The sequence below is a fragment of the Macrobrachium rosenbergii genome, unplaced genomic scaffold (genome assembly GCF_040412425.1).
Source record: "Macrobrachium rosenbergii isolate ZJJX-2024 unplaced genomic scaffold, ASM4041242v1 171, whole genome shotgun sequence".
Taxonomy (NCBI): domain Eukaryota; kingdom Metazoa; phylum Arthropoda; class Malacostraca; order Decapoda; family Palaemonidae; genus Macrobrachium; species Macrobrachium rosenbergii.
Window position 1 is genome coordinate 3698429 of NW_027100729.1, and position 17674 is coordinate 3716102.

Below are 17674 nucleotides of genomic sequence, written 5' to 3' on the forward strand. Positions count from 1 at the left end.
GTCCACATACTCATGCCAGCAGACATTCGAAAGAATCATAAGAGTGCACTATAATGGTGGTCTAATGTCCGCTATCAAAAAAACACTCAGACAAGGATGATTCATGATCGACAGAGCCAGAGTTTTAGCCGACGTAGCCTGCATTCAGAATACCCGACCCTCAGTGGCCTCCAATGATGAAACATCTGGCATGGTAGTTCATTTCAGGCTGGAAGGAACAGTCTGTCATTTTGAGCAGGGCCAGAATGGGAGTTTTACTTCAGAAAACATTGAATGCCATCAACTGGACATGCAGATGTACACAAGACAAGACAAGAGTGACTCTTGCCTGTGTCTTGGATTTAGTTATGTCCCCGAGTAAAGCATATTGTTGGTGGGATTCAGGGTAAAGGATGATTGGCAAAAGCACACACAACACTTTGAGTCAAAGACAGGTAGCATTTCGAGCAAAGTGCGTGGACATCATCTGCTCGGTTTACGTACACGACCAAAGCCGAATCGAGGTGATATATACTTTAAGAGGTTATCAGGAGGCCAATAAAGTCATGGTCCTGCAATTCACGTGTTGAGAAGAGATATCAATGTTTTTGAAAGGAGAATTCAGTCTCGCCAGCAGTCTTGAAACCTAAAGTGGTTTCCAGCATGTGTCTTATCAGCTGTGAAAGTGCTTTCCAGTTTTAAATGACTGGACTGACGTTCAGTGCCTTTTTTTCATTAGAATGAGTGAAGCGTGCACTGAAATATAACTGAACATATGTTACCAGCAAAGTTGTAGAGTTTTAAGTGAAAGGTGACATTCAGGTTTGAAGCTCATCAGGTTCGAGCAATTCTTTCCGCTGGTGGCTGAATAGACAAGCGTCTGTCTCAGTATTGGTTACAAATATATGCTGATCAGTAAAGAACTTGTCTAGTCTATGGAGTCACGAGGGAGGAGGAGGAGGAGGAGGAGCCTGTCTTTGACTGCCAAGCAAAGAAAATGCTTACCGTTCTTTTAGAAAGGGTCAGCCGCGTTTGTTTAATATCACGAACTGCTAACAGAGCAATTAAGCATCTGCGCTTGGCATTGTTCAGTGCACCTCAACATTCCTGTCACGTGTTATGAAGAGAGGAATTGAGTGGCCGACAATGCCTCAGAGCCCAGAACTTGAGGAATTACTCTATGGTACAATTCTTTTGCAAATTCATTTGCATAAAACTTTTTTCATAATAAGCAACTAATGTAGAATATTTTTCCCAGACGAGGTTTCACTTCAACAACTGCGACCATTTTGATTCAAGTCTGTTCAGTACATCCCTCAAGACAGTTCTATACAGCTCACTAGTTTTTTTATTAGATTACTGAATAAAACAGAAAAAAAATAATAGATGTGATTACTGACGAAAATCACTGGTCTATTGTACAGTATATTATATTCCATTCCATTATGGCAAATGTATTGTTCTGAAATCTTCTTGAGTTGTTAGTGCGACATTCAGCTCTGGAGTAAACATTGTCGCCGCGGTCCATCTTTAGGAACCATTGGCCCTTTTTACTGTAGTAAATTTGTAATGCGAAATCGGTAAATGAACTTTAGACTCAGAAATTTAGATTTGAGAAATTCACGGTATGTTAAGATGCTGTTATTAAATTAGAATCACGAAACTGTTAAGAGCAAAAAGTGATAAAATTAGTAATTAGTAAGAATCATAGAAAAATCAATAAGTAATAAATTTGGCGTCAGGTTTATTTGTAAAACGTAATTGTTACATGTTAGGCAGACTTCAGTTTAGTTGGGGATACATTTTTGTGCGTCTTGAACGACGCCGATGTGCCAGTTTTTATTCAAAAGAAAGAACCTTGTAAATGTTTGAAGAAAATGATGCCAGTTGGTGTTAATATTGTTCAAGTGGAAACGAAGTGGGTTGTATCGAATCGTCTTTACAGATGTGCTGAGGCGACTACAGTTTGTGCCAAAACGATGGAGGAGGAGGAGGAGGAGGAACCAGGAACTATTAACATCAAAATATGTAAACTGACATCGAGGAGAAAGCTGTTGGACATTCATGGCAGGGCAGCAGTCGACACTTGAACTCGCAAAGTTTCCTTTTTTTTTTTTAGTTAGAAAGTAGAAAAAAAAATCCTGTCGATCGCTCAAGTTTGGAGACGAGTTCAAAAAATACTTATTGAAGGTTTAATATACAGTTCTTTTATAGAAATAGGTTGATAGAATTCACGCAGTGGGAGAGAAATATTTTGTTTACTGACGACGGAGGGGGCGGCTAGTCAAACACCCAGGGATGCATTCCTGGAGGCTATTATCGTTAGGAAAAGAGTTGTTGCTCCACACTGAAGAATGTGGACAACCAATCATTATATTATAGAGAGCATTAGACCTATCTTGGCGACATCTTTCAGGTCAGAGGAATGATATGTAGGGTCATTGCTCAATTGACCAGCATTGGAAATCGTTGAGAAAATCCCTTCACTCTCATTTCTGCCCAGTATAGTGTCTCACAATGTTCATAGAATTAGGTTAACGATGGGACCTCGGATCATTCGTAAATAAAGCGGCTTAGTATGTAGTTCCTTGTCATTGCTTTAGTTTGTCTTAGAATGCTGGATCTAGTCGTTTTGTTTACAAATGGGGAATTGTGTGTGTGTGTTTGTGTGTGTGAAAATTCCACAGTAAAATGTGATGTCTAGAGAAAAAAATATTTTTTCTTGGCATTCCACATTACTTTGGAGCTGCTTCTATATACCCGAGTAAGACTGAATTAATGTAAATGTGCGCGTGTGTGTATGTATGTATGTATATATGCATATGTATGTATGTATATATTTATTAGAGATGTACGTACCTGTTGGCGCAAACTAATCCTCCGTGGGAAGTTTTTTCTCGTTAAACACCCGTTTCTTGACCGTTTTGATACTGCGTAACCTGCCCAGGCTATACTCATTTGACAGAACTGATGACTCAGTAAATACCGCACATATATTACAATCAAAGGCTCAAAGCCAAACCTCAGTTGTTCTCTTCTATTGAAAAGCCTTCACAGTCTCTTCAGGGGTCCACTCCTGCGTACAGACGCCTGACGAGGAGTTGCAATGAAACTGGTCACATGAGCGCCTTCTCTGGCGGTGTATGGCGCATTGCAACCTTTTTTTTTTTTATTTAACAGCGTTTTTGTGCTTCCTCCAGTTTGCAGCTGTTTCGTATTTTGCCTCCAAAATACGAAACAGCGCAAAGTCTTTAATGTAAACAGCACATTAGGCTACTTTCAGGAGAAGCAGTGTTTGTTGAGAGAGAGAGAGAGAGAGAGGAGACATAATTATGGAAAAGAAGCTGGATTATAGCGCGCGTGCGCACTGTGTAACGCTGTTAATGGAAACATGTTATTGGCTGAGAAATGCAAGTTTTGCAGTGACACTGAACTCCTGCACAGCGCTTGTCACATGAAAGCAGAATTTAGTTCAGTTATTGACAGCAGGAAAACTCTCGTGATTTGACCTGTATTGTTTCCAGGTTTTTTCCTAAGAGGCCGTTCAGCGCCTCACCTGTTGGTCGTGACGACTGTATTTGATGTGGGTTGACAGTTGATGGTTCATTCGTCAAACCGACTTCCCCTCTGGGAGAGGATCATTTACCATCTCAGTCTGATTGCCAAAAATGTTGGTGGTTCATATGGACGTTCAGATGCAGCAGGTAACCCAGGTCAAGGAGTTAAAACTTATATATTTTTTTTCGTCTACTACATATCATCGTATTTGTGACCTTCCTGACTAAGAAAGACGGCGTTTAAAATAGTTTTGTCTGCATGGGAATACATCGTTGAGCTAATCCATGGCATCTGTGTAGTGGCCTTTCGTACTGGTTCCTTGCCTGAGGTGCACCAATGCACTTTCCAGGTCAAACTGCCCATCTTCACTTGAACTTCCTGCTCAGTCAAGCATCAGATATGAAATGAAACGTCTTTTATCAGCCTCTATGTTGAGGGTCCAATGCATTGATTTTTCACACGGTTTTCACGCTACGGTGTTTCCCCAGTAATGTATAGCGTCAGCTGGAAAGAAGCCTCTGTTATTCAGCCAATCAGAGCTCGGTTCCTCCTCCTCATTTGTTCGGAAAAGGAAGATCACGGACGCTTCTTATTGGTCCAGAGTCCAGGGGTGTTACAGGCAGCCGGAACTTCGGGAAGACTGGAAAAGGCAGTGCAGTGTTATGACTGTGGTTAGGCCGTCAAGGCAAGGGATTGTCAGCAATATTCGAAAGATTTTTCCACCTGTCTGGGACGCTGTTGTGAAAAAGGTAGGTTTTGCTGTGGTTTGGGTCCGTCCTCCGAGCGACGGAGGTCACTGGTTTTCTATCTTGAATGATAAAGTTTCGGAGGTGTTTCGTCTTCAGTTGTAAGCTCCCCAGAGAAATGGTTGCACTTCCCACCGTTTCCAGTAGAGAAACTGGACTCGAGGAGTTCCAGTAACATTGCTTATAGGAAAATGATGAGTGATTTATGGAATAGTAATCTTTTTTTAAAGAGGGCGATCACAGTGCTTAGGCAGTAGGATGAAAACCCTGGGTTTAAGTTTGTATCTTTACAGAACTTTCATAGGTCCTCATTTAGTCCAACAAGTAGTGCTTGCTATGAGATAGAAGTCGATGGCATGGCTGGAGTGATTCCCCCGACTGTGTGTTCTGTAATGAAGGAAAATAGACTTGCGTTCCCGACAGTCGGGCCTCAAGTGATGAAAACTAATATTGCTCTGTCGACCGTCGTTGAAATAAAGATTAAAACGTTCACTCTAGACTGACGGCCGGATAAATTACCATTTCATTGTGTGCTCTTCAGGTATCTTGTTTGAAATGTTTAAAGGTTTTCTCTTGGTATATTTGACGAATTGAAATCACTTAATCTCATTTATGATGGTTCTCCTGGAAAACCCTTTATGGATGGGGGCAACGTCTTGTAAAATTGATCTTCCAGTATATATATATATATATATATATATATATATATATATAGATATATATATATATATATATATATATATATATATATATATATATATATATATATAATATATATATATATAATATATATATATATATAATATATATATATATATATATATATATATAATATATATATATATATATATATATATATATATATATATATATATATATATATATATATATATATATTATATATATATATATATATATATATATATATATATATATATATATATATATATATATATATATATATTGTGTGTGTGTGTATCATCATTTATCGAGAAGGAAGAATAGAGACTATTCTCCAAGTTTTTCATGCTGGGTATTCTTAGTAGGCTATTCTTGACAGCTGACGGGAAAACACATTTTTGTTTTAATACCACCGCCATTTGATGCAATTTGATGTACAGTCGCGGCTGTTAAATTACTTCATAAAAATGAATAAGTGGAATTTGATACAATACATAGTAAATCCAAGAAACAGCTACAGGACATATTCTGTGGTCAAAAGTCAATGCTAAAGTATCCGTACTGATTTACGAACAAATATCACAAAAATGATGTCTGCGTGTGGATCCAGTACAGCCTCCTCCCAATGCCAAGCCCTGTCTGCCCCCTGAGTTCTGTACATGCCGCCGCCTCCTCCATTCTGTAGCTCTGAGGCTCCACAATATCATTCACGTCCTGAAGTTACTGGCTGAATACTCCGTGAAATCAAAACCAATATGAAACTTCTGGCAGAGAGTCCCTAGTGCTCGACGTTTGTACAAAGTATATTGCATGAATTTTCGTCCTTAAATGTTTGTTTACAATTACTGAAACGCCCAGCAACCAGGAGTTGCCGTTCAAATTAAATCTTATTGGTGTCAAAATCATCGTTCGGATTGGTGTCAAAATTATCATTCAATTTATGTCAAAATTATCATTCAATTGGCATCAAAGTTATCATTCAATTGGCATCAAAATTATCATTCAGTTGGCGTCAAAGTTATCATTCAATTGGCGTCAAAGTTATCATTCAATTGGCATCAAAATTATCATTCAGTTGGCATCAAAGTTATCATTCAATTGGCGTCAAAATTATTATTCAATTGGCATCAAAATGATCATTCAAATGGCGTCTTCAAGGGACCCCGTCAGACATATTAAGACCCAAATGGATTCCACTGAGTTTTTGCACAAATATTGAAATTTGTCATGGGCTGTCCATCTTCTGAGATGATTAGTCCTATAAAAAGAGAGGAGACATTTAGATTGCATTTGACTGGGTCTTATTGGTTCTTAAGGGTCTCATGGGGTCCGAGGTTGTCAAGAAAAGACTTTTCTTCATAGTGTTTAATAAAATATTTAAAGGAAATTTGGGGTACAAAGAATTAGATGTATCTCGACCGCATTTTCATGATTCACATGAGATTCCTCCTCCAACACGCCCTCTCTCTCTCTCTCTCTCTCTCTCTCTCTCTCTCTCTCTCTCTCTCTCTCAGGTTTTTGGGCGCGCGGTTTGCAATACAATTCGTTCCCTACTTAGGTTGTTCATATTTCTGTTAATCCTTCCCTTCCTCTCTGTATCGTCCACAGACCAGCCCAGACGTTGTAGCCTATCCAGTTGGCAAATTCTTTTCAGGAACCTTTAGCTATCGTCCATAACAGTGGATATCAACCAGACCAGACAGACAGTCTGTTCAGATAGGGAGCTTCATCAAATTTCACGAGACGTTTAGTTTTTCCATTAATGCTCTCATTTGTGTGATCACTTGTCGTAGCTGATAGCTTCGACTAAGCCATCACACGGGAGAGGCTGTTGTCATGGCAATGAGTGCAGTGTTTTTGTGGTTTTGTCATTGTGCTAAACGTTGATCACACTGACTGGCTTCTCAGGCACATCTCAGGAGTTCAAGTATGTTTTGAAAACAATTGCTTCGTTTAACGTGTTCAGATCAACTCCTGCTTTTTATGTTGGCATCAGTTGCCAATTCATTCGTAATTATCATGTTTTCCAGTTGTTGAAGAAGTCTGATGTTTTAGACAAGTGCAGGCGCTTGCTGTTGTCTGGTGCTCTGTTGTGGCTGAGTGGTGATGATGTCAGTCGGAATACTGACGCCAGGTGTTCCTTTAGTGGCAAGTCTGGCCAAATATGAGCAGTTTGCCTCTTGTGAAACTGTTATGTCATCGCTTTACTAATTGTACATAACGCGTTTTGTATAAAATGGTAGACCCATCAAATTCATTTTAATATCCCCCTTAACTGGTTATCGTGTCCGCCTTCCCGTCGCCTTTGGTGAAGTGGTGACCTTCCTTCCTTCCTTCCTCCCTTCCTGACTGTGGGTTGAGGAATCATATACAGTCTTGTACCAGCTTTGATCAAGTTGACAGAGGAAACCCTTGGGTCGATCACTGTTGTGCAAGAGTAGGGCGTTTTAGTCCAGTTTCTGCTATTCATTAACGCCTGTATTCTGTGTAATGTGGGCGTATGTGTGTGTGTGTGTGTTTGTCTGTTCCTACTGAGTGCAGGTGAGTGTGTAGCCACAGTCTTCTATTCCCTGGGTCTTTGGGTCGATTTATTTCCATCCTTCCTTCCTTCCACTGTTCTGTCTTTCGTTTCCTGGTGACAGTAGGAAGAGCCTTCGTGGGTCTATCTCTAGGTGTGGGCGTGACCCTGTCATTGATTGTTCCAGAGGGTGGGTGGGGGTACAGGAGACCCTTGAGGGCCACTTCTGCAGTAGTCCCTCTCCGCGGCTCATATTCAAGATCTGATTAGGTAGGCCCACTGCCATATGGGAATCGTCCAGATGTTGGACTGGGCATTTTCGATTGGTGGCTGGTTTGGATTAAGCTGGCCTCGTATCGGCACGGGCTCTTGCCTAATGGCTGCCTAAGGAAATGTGGGACCTCGGGTATAAATTTATGCTGTGTTATTTTATTTGTCTGTGATGACAAAGAGATTTGGCTGGATTATGAGAGAGAGAGAGAGAGAGAGAGAGAGAGAGAGAGAGAGAGAGACGTGCTGGTATAGATAAGAGTTCAGTTCAATTCAGCTTCCTTACTTCGTCAGTAACCAGTTTTAATAACCATAAATCAATCTCTCTCTCTCAAGCCAAGTGTGGATGACGTAGGGCTTCTCGTCATGCAATTTGGCACCTGAAATAGGTTAGCGTGAATATACTAAGATTACACACATATACATATATATATATATATTATATATATATATATATATATATATATATATATATATATATATATATATATATATATATATATATATATATATAAATATATAATATATATATATATATAATATATATATATATATATATATATATATATATATATATATATATATATATATATATATATATATATATATATATATATATATATATATATATATATATATTGTATATTAAATTATCCATGTAAACTTCATACATCTGGCAACCTTGGTAGATGAAGAAGCTGTTAGAGAGAGAGAGAGAGAGAGAGAGAGAGAGGACGGGCGACAGCAATTTTTTCCCTGAATCGCATCAGAGGGATTTCTTGACCAATCGAGTTCCTTTTTGAGTCATGTGGGTGGAGTGACGTGATGTGGGATGAGCCATGCTTCCTTTCTGTTGGGCTAATCACTGGAGAGAGAGAGAGAGAGAGAGAGAGAGAGAAAGGCATCACCTATACATTGGACTTGACCTGCTTACTGAAAGGGTTTGGCATCACTTTTACATATTTCATTCCATTCCAATAACTGTAGTTTCTAATATAGGTATCATTTTAGCCCAAGCAAAGCATTTAAGTGGTGGGATTCACCATTTCTGGCAAATGCATATAAATGATTCTGAGCAGAACGCAGCTATTTCCAACAAAATGCGTGGACGCGTTCTGCTCTATTTACAGACACATACCAAAGCCGGATCAAGGTGATACTACAGTATATACTTTCAGAGGTCATTAGAAGGTTCATAAAGTCTATTCCTACATTTCATGTGTTGAGCGAAAGAAGGTCAGATTCTTCCGAGGAGAGTTTAGTCTGGCTGAATGAAGTCTTGAAACTCGAAGTGTTTTCCACTTTTAACTCTTTTGACTGATGATAAGAATGGTTTTTAGTTCTCTGTGAAAGGAAACTATTCAGGAGATAGCTGCTACTTGTCTGTCCGTCAGCACTTTTTCTGTCCGCCCTCGGATCTTAAAAACTGCCGAGGAGGCTAGAGGGCTGCAAATTGCTATGTTGATCATCCACCCTCCAATCATCAAACAGACTAAATTGCAGCCTCCCCTCTAGCCTCCTCAATGGTTTTTATTCTGTTTATGGTTAAGGTTTGCCATGATCGTGCGTCTGCAACGATATAGGTACCAACAACACAGGCCAACACTGGACAGTGGCTGGGTTTCGTGGGCTGTGGCTTAGAGTTTTCATGGGCCGTGGCTGAAAGTTCCGTACAGTATTATAGCCTACGCTGTACATAAAACTCGATTGCCCTCAAGAAACTTCGGTTCATTTTTTTACTTGTTTTGTCTTTGAAATGGGGGGAAGGGAGATTGAAATAGAACTGGTAATGTTACTGATCTTTTTGTATAACCTGTGAAGCCAATAGTCATATTCAGGGTTGATCAAAGGCTGTCCAGCGTTCGTTCATGGGACTAGCTTCCATTTCTGTGTTACTGACAAATAAATATTAAATTTAGCTCAAAAGATGGGGGGGGGGACTGCCTTTGACTGCCAAGCACAGGAAATATCTCAAGAAAATGTTCATGCTCTCTGTAGCGTCTCATCATTAATGTAAGTTTGTTTTTTGAATGTGAAATGTTGTGGTACACAGTTTCATTTCATTGTGTTAAGTGATGGTTGAAATGAAGGCTGCCAGATGTATGTTGACGCTCTGGATTTGAAGAATGCCTCCTCACAAAAGCATTTCAAGAAGGAAACGGCACACTGTTTTCTTTAGAATGGGTCAGTCGCTTTTAATATCAGGAACTGGTAGCAGAACAATTAATCAGTTGCATTAGTCATTACTGAATGGTAATTAAACATTCCTTAGGTTATGATACGCGATGTCATTTATTTATGAAGAGAAAAATCGAGTGGTTTTCATTGCCCCAAAGTTTATATCATTTGAAGAATTAACTAGTTCAATTCCTTTGTAGTTTTAACCTTATGTCATCATTTGTGTCAAACTTTTCCCTTATAAGTAATTAATGTAGGTATATTTTTGTTTCCAGACGGGGTTTCACTTCAGGGGCTGCGGTCATTTCGATAGAAGTCGGTTCAGTGCATCCGTGAAGACAGTTCGATACTACAAGTCAGGGGTTCTTCCACAGATCGCTCAAGTCACTCGATTACTGAATGAGACAGACAGGAGTGTAACAGATTTGATTGCTGATGCTAATTCCGTGTAGAGAATTTCATAATCCGTTAACCCAGTCTATTAGCTGAGAACGAGGCTATGTCCCTCAGTAGAGCGAAATCTGCTGTAGCCTATACGCGGTCTGTTGTTGCCAGAGCTTCGTTTGCTTTGAAGTGACCAGTGTTTGAGAGAGAGAGAGAGAGAGAGAGAGAGAGAGAGAGAGAGAGAGAGAGAGAGAGAGAGAGAGAGAGACTCCGCCTCTGAGTAACCGCGGTCGTCAGTCCGTCTTTGGGTACCATTTGCCTAAGCGTGCTCAGTAATCACCTGTTTCTTCGTAGCAGAGTAGAGATATCGAGAAATCAGTAAGCAAATTGATTACTATACCCTCAGAGATTTATAATTGCGAAATCATCGCGGAATGTTAAGGTAGTTATTGGATTGGAATGACGAATTTATTATGGATAATACAAATAGATAATTAACAAGTAATGATGACAGTTGCAAAACGAACTAGATATTATCTGAAATGTGTAAACTTCGATTAAGTTGCAAGAGATAATTGTTTGTAGGTGTGTGTTGGGGGGGGGGGGGAGTGCCGATAAATATAACGCAACCACGACAGTTTCCATGATAAAACTCGTAAATGTTTGAAGAAATCAGTCTTAGTGTTGAAATGATTTGAGAAGTAACGAACTGAATAGTATCGAACTGGTTTTATGGATGTACTGGAACGACTTTTGTTCGTACCAAAACGACGGAGGAGGAGGAGGAGGAGGAACCAGGAACCAGGAACCAGGAACCACTTAACGCCTAAATATGTAACTTACGCCGAGGGAGGACGGTATTCATCACTCGTGGCAGAAGGGCAGGAGTCGACGATTGAACTGGGTAAGATTTTCATATGGTTAGATAATCCTTAAGGAAAAGAGACCCATCATAACGTTGATAACTGAAGGTTCGACCTGAGGCCCAAAATATTGACGTTTAGTGAAATTTGCATAAATCCTTTTTGCCATAAACACTGACCTTACTGAAGGTTTTATATATAGTTCTTATATAACTGCATGAAACCTATGAGAGAAACATGCAGGTTGAAAATTTACGCAGGACTGAAGTATAAACTTTTGACCGGAAGTGTCTATCTTAAATAGGCTATGCAATGACAGGGCCATGCAGGAAGGAACATTCTTGTGAACCCAGTTCCATTTAAGCTCTGCTTCAGATTCCATGCTGAATGTTGAGTTTGACGTATTGAGTAAATTATATGCAGTTATTCATCCTGTGCCTCCGATTTGTTTACAAAATCTGCCTATGAAAGTGAGATAGGCTGCGCTTCCATGTAAAGTGCTGCTCTAAGTAGGACATTTCTTCCTGCCATTCGCTGCTTCATAGACCACAGTTATAGAGACCATTGTTACTAAGAGACTCCCACTATGTCGTTCTTATGACAGCATCTCATTATTATTATTATTATTATTATTATTATTATTATTATTATTATTCAGAAGATGAAGAAACCTTTTCATATGGAACAAGCCTGTAAGAGGTGTCAAAGTAACGAGCAGGTAAAAGTTACTGCTACTTTATTACGTTGTTGTTGTTGTTTTAGATTTAGCTGGCCTTGTGCCAGCACGGGCTCTTGCTTCTAGAGCAGCCCGTAACTATATGTTGATGATGAGTCTGTGAGATGGGTAGGTTAATGAAAACTTGATTATGATACATGAAAGTGATTTTGGTGGGGGTGAAATTTTGAAATGAAAAGGTTTAACAGGCAAGGTTGCAACCTCTTTGAAGCCTAAGGTACCCATCAGATGAGGATAAAAGTATGATAGCAGTGAGTGTTGGCTAGTGGGAGAGGCCAACAGATGGAAGAGAGAAGAATTGAGTAGTAGGCACAGGTAGCTAGTATGCTAGTTCGTGGTGATCCAAAGCCATATTCCTTGTCCAGTCCTAATTCTTGTGTCTGTATGTGTTTTGTGTATTTGTTGGGTGTTGATTGTGATGGATGGAATGATAGGGGAAGGGTGATTTCTAAAGTCAGTATTTAGAGATGAATGGTATGGATTTTTATTTGTTGTCTGGGTCGTCTGTTGAGTCTGATTTAAGAATAGGGAAGGAGGGTGGGTGGTTTAAGGTATGGATTCTTGAGTTATCTTGGTGGTGGGTAGGAGCGTAGGAAGCCTGCAAATTCATAGATGTTTGTCAGTATGTGCTTTGTTATTTGGGTAGCTGTTCTTTCATTACCTTCATAACTTGTTCTTAGCTGTTCTGTTTCTGTACAGTCAAGAAGGTAGTTCCAGGGGTTCTTCTGGGATTGTTTCACAGTACTTGCATGGTTGAGGATTGTTTACTATTCTTTGCCATGTGCACAGGTATCCTAGCCTTAGCCGATGGATTATGACTGCTAGGGCCCGTGACATGTCTTTGGTTATATTGTGGTTTTAGGTTTACGGTGTCTATGTACCATTTGGCGGTTTTGAACCACCGAAAACAGCTCTTCTGACTTTGCTTTCCTCCTGTAGTTGGCAGTGTGCTGCTGCCTTGTTTTTCAGTTGTGTGAGTGAGGGCTGATTTTGATACTAACGTTGGTGTGTGGCAACCCACTTTTGCTAGAGAATCTGCTTCTTCGTTTCCTTGATTCCCCATGGCTCAGAATCCAGTTTAATGTTATTTCCCTGTTCCTGTTTTGGTGGAGGCTTGCAATTGCCTATATGCTTGATAGAAGTCTGATGTTTTCCTTTTGTTATAGCTTGTAGTGCTCCTTTTGAGTCAGTATGAATTGTTGTGTTTCCTTGCATATGCTGAGAGTCTTCTAGAGCTTTTGCAATGGCAATCAGTTCAGTTTGTAGAGTGGAGGCATTGTCAGAGAGCCTCCAGCATCCTTTGAGGGTTGTTGAGTGGACTCCTGCTGCTGCTGCTGGGATGCTGAGATCTACTGATCCATCTGTAAAATATTCATTTGTGGCTGCAGTTTTCCTGATTGCCTCTTGGGCTGCAAGATTTAGCTGTTGAGCAGTGCATGCTTCTTTGCTTACAGGGAGGACTGTAAAGTTTATCTTGAACAGTTCAGGCTCCCAGGGTGCTCGTTCTTTGTACTCTGTGATTGGCGTGTCTTCCTTGATTGCAGCTGCTTGATTTTGCATCCCTACTCTCCTTAAGGCTGCTAGGAGGTCGCCAGCATATGTCTTGGGGGGGTCTAATTCCTCATGAAGCTCAATGTTTTTCTTGATTTCTCTCTTGAGTGGGCAGTTTCTGCTACCTTTCAAGGTTTTTAGCAGTATGGATGTGTACTTTATTACAGATCCAGGCAGTTTATATAGCGGCCGACTGACGCCGGACCGCGGAAGACAATGAAATTGACTGTGACCCGAGGTCAAAACAATTAACAATAATATGCAGTGAACGAGTACAATTTACAATACAAAACATACAGAATTTCAATATGGATACAGTCTTGATGCCTGTAGATGAAGAAACATACGATACATAATGTGTGACATTTGTACAAATACGTATAAAGTTAAAATGGTAGAAAATGCGTGACCTGGCACGTTTTAGGCGTGACTAATTGAGTGTGAAGAAAGTGGGAAGTCACCAAAGAAAACTTGCTCAGCGGAGACTTAATTAATGACGCCTTCGAAGCATTCCGCTGGCGTCGATGTGGTGACTTTACAAGCCCGCTAAAGGGGCCATTGACTTGAAATTCAAGCTTTCAAAGAATATGAAGGTGTCCATTGGAAAGAAGTAAGAGGAAGTAACGGGAAATACAGAAAGAGGGAATCAGTTATCAGAAAAAGATAAATTAACAAATCAATAAATAAAAATATAAGCAAATTATTAAAATAGGATCTGCTCTCCCTAAGTAGCCTACCCATCATATTGACTGAAGGATAAATAAATAAACCATATTATTGTGCCTTCAGCCTCACCCCCTTTACTGCACAGCGATCGAAGGTCAACAGAAAAGTGTTCCTTCCTCCGTCTGGGATGATGTGACTGAATCAAGTGAAGAATCCGTTGTCTGGGATCTGATTTGAAGTTCCTGTGGTAGCTCATATTATTAAGAAAAATGGCAGTTTAAAACAACAACACTGTGAATGTTGTTGCCATTTGAGCTTTTATATGCTTTTAAAGGTAATGCGCACTTGAGACAATCCTGCGCTTAGTAGCCTATTGAAGGAAAAAATTTAACATCAACAATTCTATGGGATTCTACTATAGATGATTAAGCAGGAATGCCCCAATATTGCTTATGTCGATAGGTGCAAGTCCAGTAAGGTGGACAGAACGAGACAGCACTCCACAGAAGGGTGTTCCCATTTGACGCTTTTGTTTCTAGAATTGCTGTTCTCACGGGTATACGCTGGATTTATTGTATGCCGCTGGTGGGTTAATCATCCTGTTTTTGGATGATGTTTTGAAGGGATGCATAAGCCTCTGTTGTTATTATTATTATTATTATTATTATTATTATTATTATTATTATAGAAGAGTGGCTTTCAGCAGGAATTCTATACCCTTTGGTGACTGCTTGTAAGACCTGTAGTTTCTGTCATTGTTTATGCGTAGCTGACCAGTCATTTTAATCATTTTGAAAGCGGGGTTTATGGTTGACAGTCGCCACTTGAAATCTATGTGAATGGCCTTGAATACTAAGGACTGAATTTTACAGCGAGAGAGAAATATTAGGACTATTAGTATCATCGTTAGAAGAAGAACCATTTGCTCCACACTAAATGTAGGTAACTATTCGTGAGTATAAAAAGCACTAGGCATGTCTTTGCGGCAACTCACAGGTCAGTTAAGTATATCTTAGTTTAACCAGACCACAGAGGAGCTGATTAACAGCTCTCCTAGAGAGAGAGAGAGGGCTGGCCCCAAGGATTAGACTTATTTTACGTGGCTAAGAACCAATTGATTACCTAGCAACGGGACCTACAGCTTATAGGATTGATATAGGGGGTCACTGTCTGTTTGCTTGTCAAACTGAAGGTGTTCCACCGATATTTGAAGGCATTGAGGTAATTCCTTCACTCGCATCACTTCTCACTATCATTTGATGTATGTTGACGACGGTATATCTCGCCATTGCTTTAGTTCGTTTTAGAATGCTAGCTTTAGTTTTTTCTTTTTCTTTTACAAATGGGGAACTGTACTTCGGATATGTTGAGTGACAATCACAATATGGCTGTGTTACTCACCAGCCTTACTGTTTTTTTTTTTTTTTTTTTTTTTTTTTACCGGTAGGAATCTTTATCTGGCGTCATTGTAGACAAGAGGGGACATTGTTATTATTTTTAGTAAGTCAGTCGAATTTTGTAAAAAAAAAAAAATCATGAAGTGGGAACGTATAATACTGACATACTGTATATTCAGTTCAGTTATACTCCATAGGACTTCTGTAGAGAGAAGACTGCTTCAATCAGTCACATTAGTCATGACTGATGTCAGGTCATCATTTAGTCGAGGTCAGTCATATTGATGGTAGAATTCACAGTCCAGGATTGTTGGTAAAAGTCCACAGAACACTTTGAGTGCAACGCCCGAATCTCTAACGGCGTTCTTCGATACGTACTCTCCGTTCCAGCTCAACACGCCGTCATATTGTATTGCGTCAAACTGTGCTAATTCTTGACACACTGGGTATCAAGTGTATCTGTCAAAAGCATTTTATGAAGGAAATACACTTAAGATACCATTCTATTAGAACTTGTCAGTGTGTTGAGATTCTGAATGATTTGACTTTAAAATCTCGCTTCCAGTATCATAAATTGGTAAGTGTAATTATTGTCAGTTGCATCGGACATAGCTTCTTGGTATTTAGACATTTTGCCTGACACTCATCAGAAAGGAACCGTGAAAAAAATTCCAGAAACTTGACTGCAACACAATAAAGAACAATTGGCGATTCTCACTGACTCGTAACTGTGTCACTTGAGGAATTATGTAGTCACATTTTTTTATTGGAGACCTATCCATTTATAACTGTTATCTGTGTCGGAGTTTTTCCTAGAAGTAATTAATGTAGAAAATCTTTTTCAGAGAAGTTTTGGCTTCAAGGTCTACAGGCATTCCGATTCAAGTCATTTCAGTGCATTCACAAAAAGGCCAGTTTGATACAAATCACAAATCGAGTCATTTAAGATACTCTCTTTAAAAATAAATTCCAGATGCGGTCATTGTCATAATATCATTGGACCCAGTCCTTAACAGAGGGAGGACCAAGGAATGCCCCTAAGAAAGAGAAATTGGCTACGCCGTCCATTATTGGAACCGTGTTGTTTTAACACGAAAGGGACATTCACCTCTGAAGTGAAAGCTGTCCTCAGTCAGTTTTTGGGAACAGCTTAACCAGGACCCACTAAGAAGGGATTCAAGATAAAGTGAGTCTCGGCCTATGATATATTTACTACAGGTTGTAAACCGAGGACACTTAAATAGTGAATACTATTGTAAATATAGATAGGTTACTTGGAGGCAAATTTCTTTTCATTTCTTGAATGCCTGAGGTATTCTTAGCAGTCTTCTCCATTACAGTTTACGTCAAGATCTTGTTTCCTATCGATAGGAAAATGAACCTAGTTGTGACAGACGAGGCTGTATTTTTTAACAGAATAACTGACACTGATACATAATGAGGTCACTGTACACTGCACTGCCATTTAAAAGAAAATTAAAACAAAACTGAAACTATTAATGCAGATGAATGAAGGGCCATGAAAATTATCAATAATAATAAAATATTAGAAAGAAAATAACACAATTGATGTGTCCATCAATTTAATGCAAAGGCTTCATTTGTGATAAAAAGTAACTCGAAAATATTTGAAGAAATCGGTTCCAGCATTGAAACTGTATGTTCACGGACTGGCATCTATCAAACTGACCTTATGTATGTACTGCAACGACTTCAGTTGGAATGGAAAGGAAGGGGGAGGGACCGGAACCACTCGAACACCCAAGTCTGTGAACTGACGTCGAGGAGGAGGAGGAGGAGGCAGATTGCTGCTCTTCACCATTCATGCATGACAGGGCAGGCAGCAGTCATCGACTGACCTCGGTGAGTTTAATTTAAACGTTTTTTTAAAAAGCCCATTATTTAATCTGTTCGTAACTCCAGGGTCATTACGAGTGCAAATTTTCGGTAAAAAATGGCATAAGTCATTTTTACAATAAACACTGGCTGAAGAACCCTATTCATAATTAACAAACCCACCAAAGGAGCCTTTGACTTCAAAGTCCAGAAGCTTCCAAAGAATATTGAGGTGTTCATTAGGAAGTCAGAGTATTATATAAAATTGGAATAGGCTATCAAATTTACACAGGACTGAAAGCTCAAATTTT

At 39.5% G+C, this 17674-nt stretch overlaps 1 long non-coding RNA gene across 2 annotated transcripts; it reads left to right on the top strand.

Annotated features, from left to right (window-relative positions):
* The first annotated feature begins 3573 nt into the window (after positions 1-3573).
* On the top strand, positions 3574-16948 carry LOC136838193 (uncharacterized). 2 transcript variants are annotated; one of them, XR_010852885.1, is made up of 3 exons: positions 3574-3683; positions 10206-11218; positions 16373-16948. It is a non-coding gene; the product is annotated as an uncharacterized lncRNA (long non-coding RNA). The 2 variants fall into 2 exon arrangements; XR_010852886.1 differs by lacking the exon at positions 3574-3683 and adding an exon at positions 4199-4286.
* Positions 16949-17674: the final 726 nt, after the last annotated feature.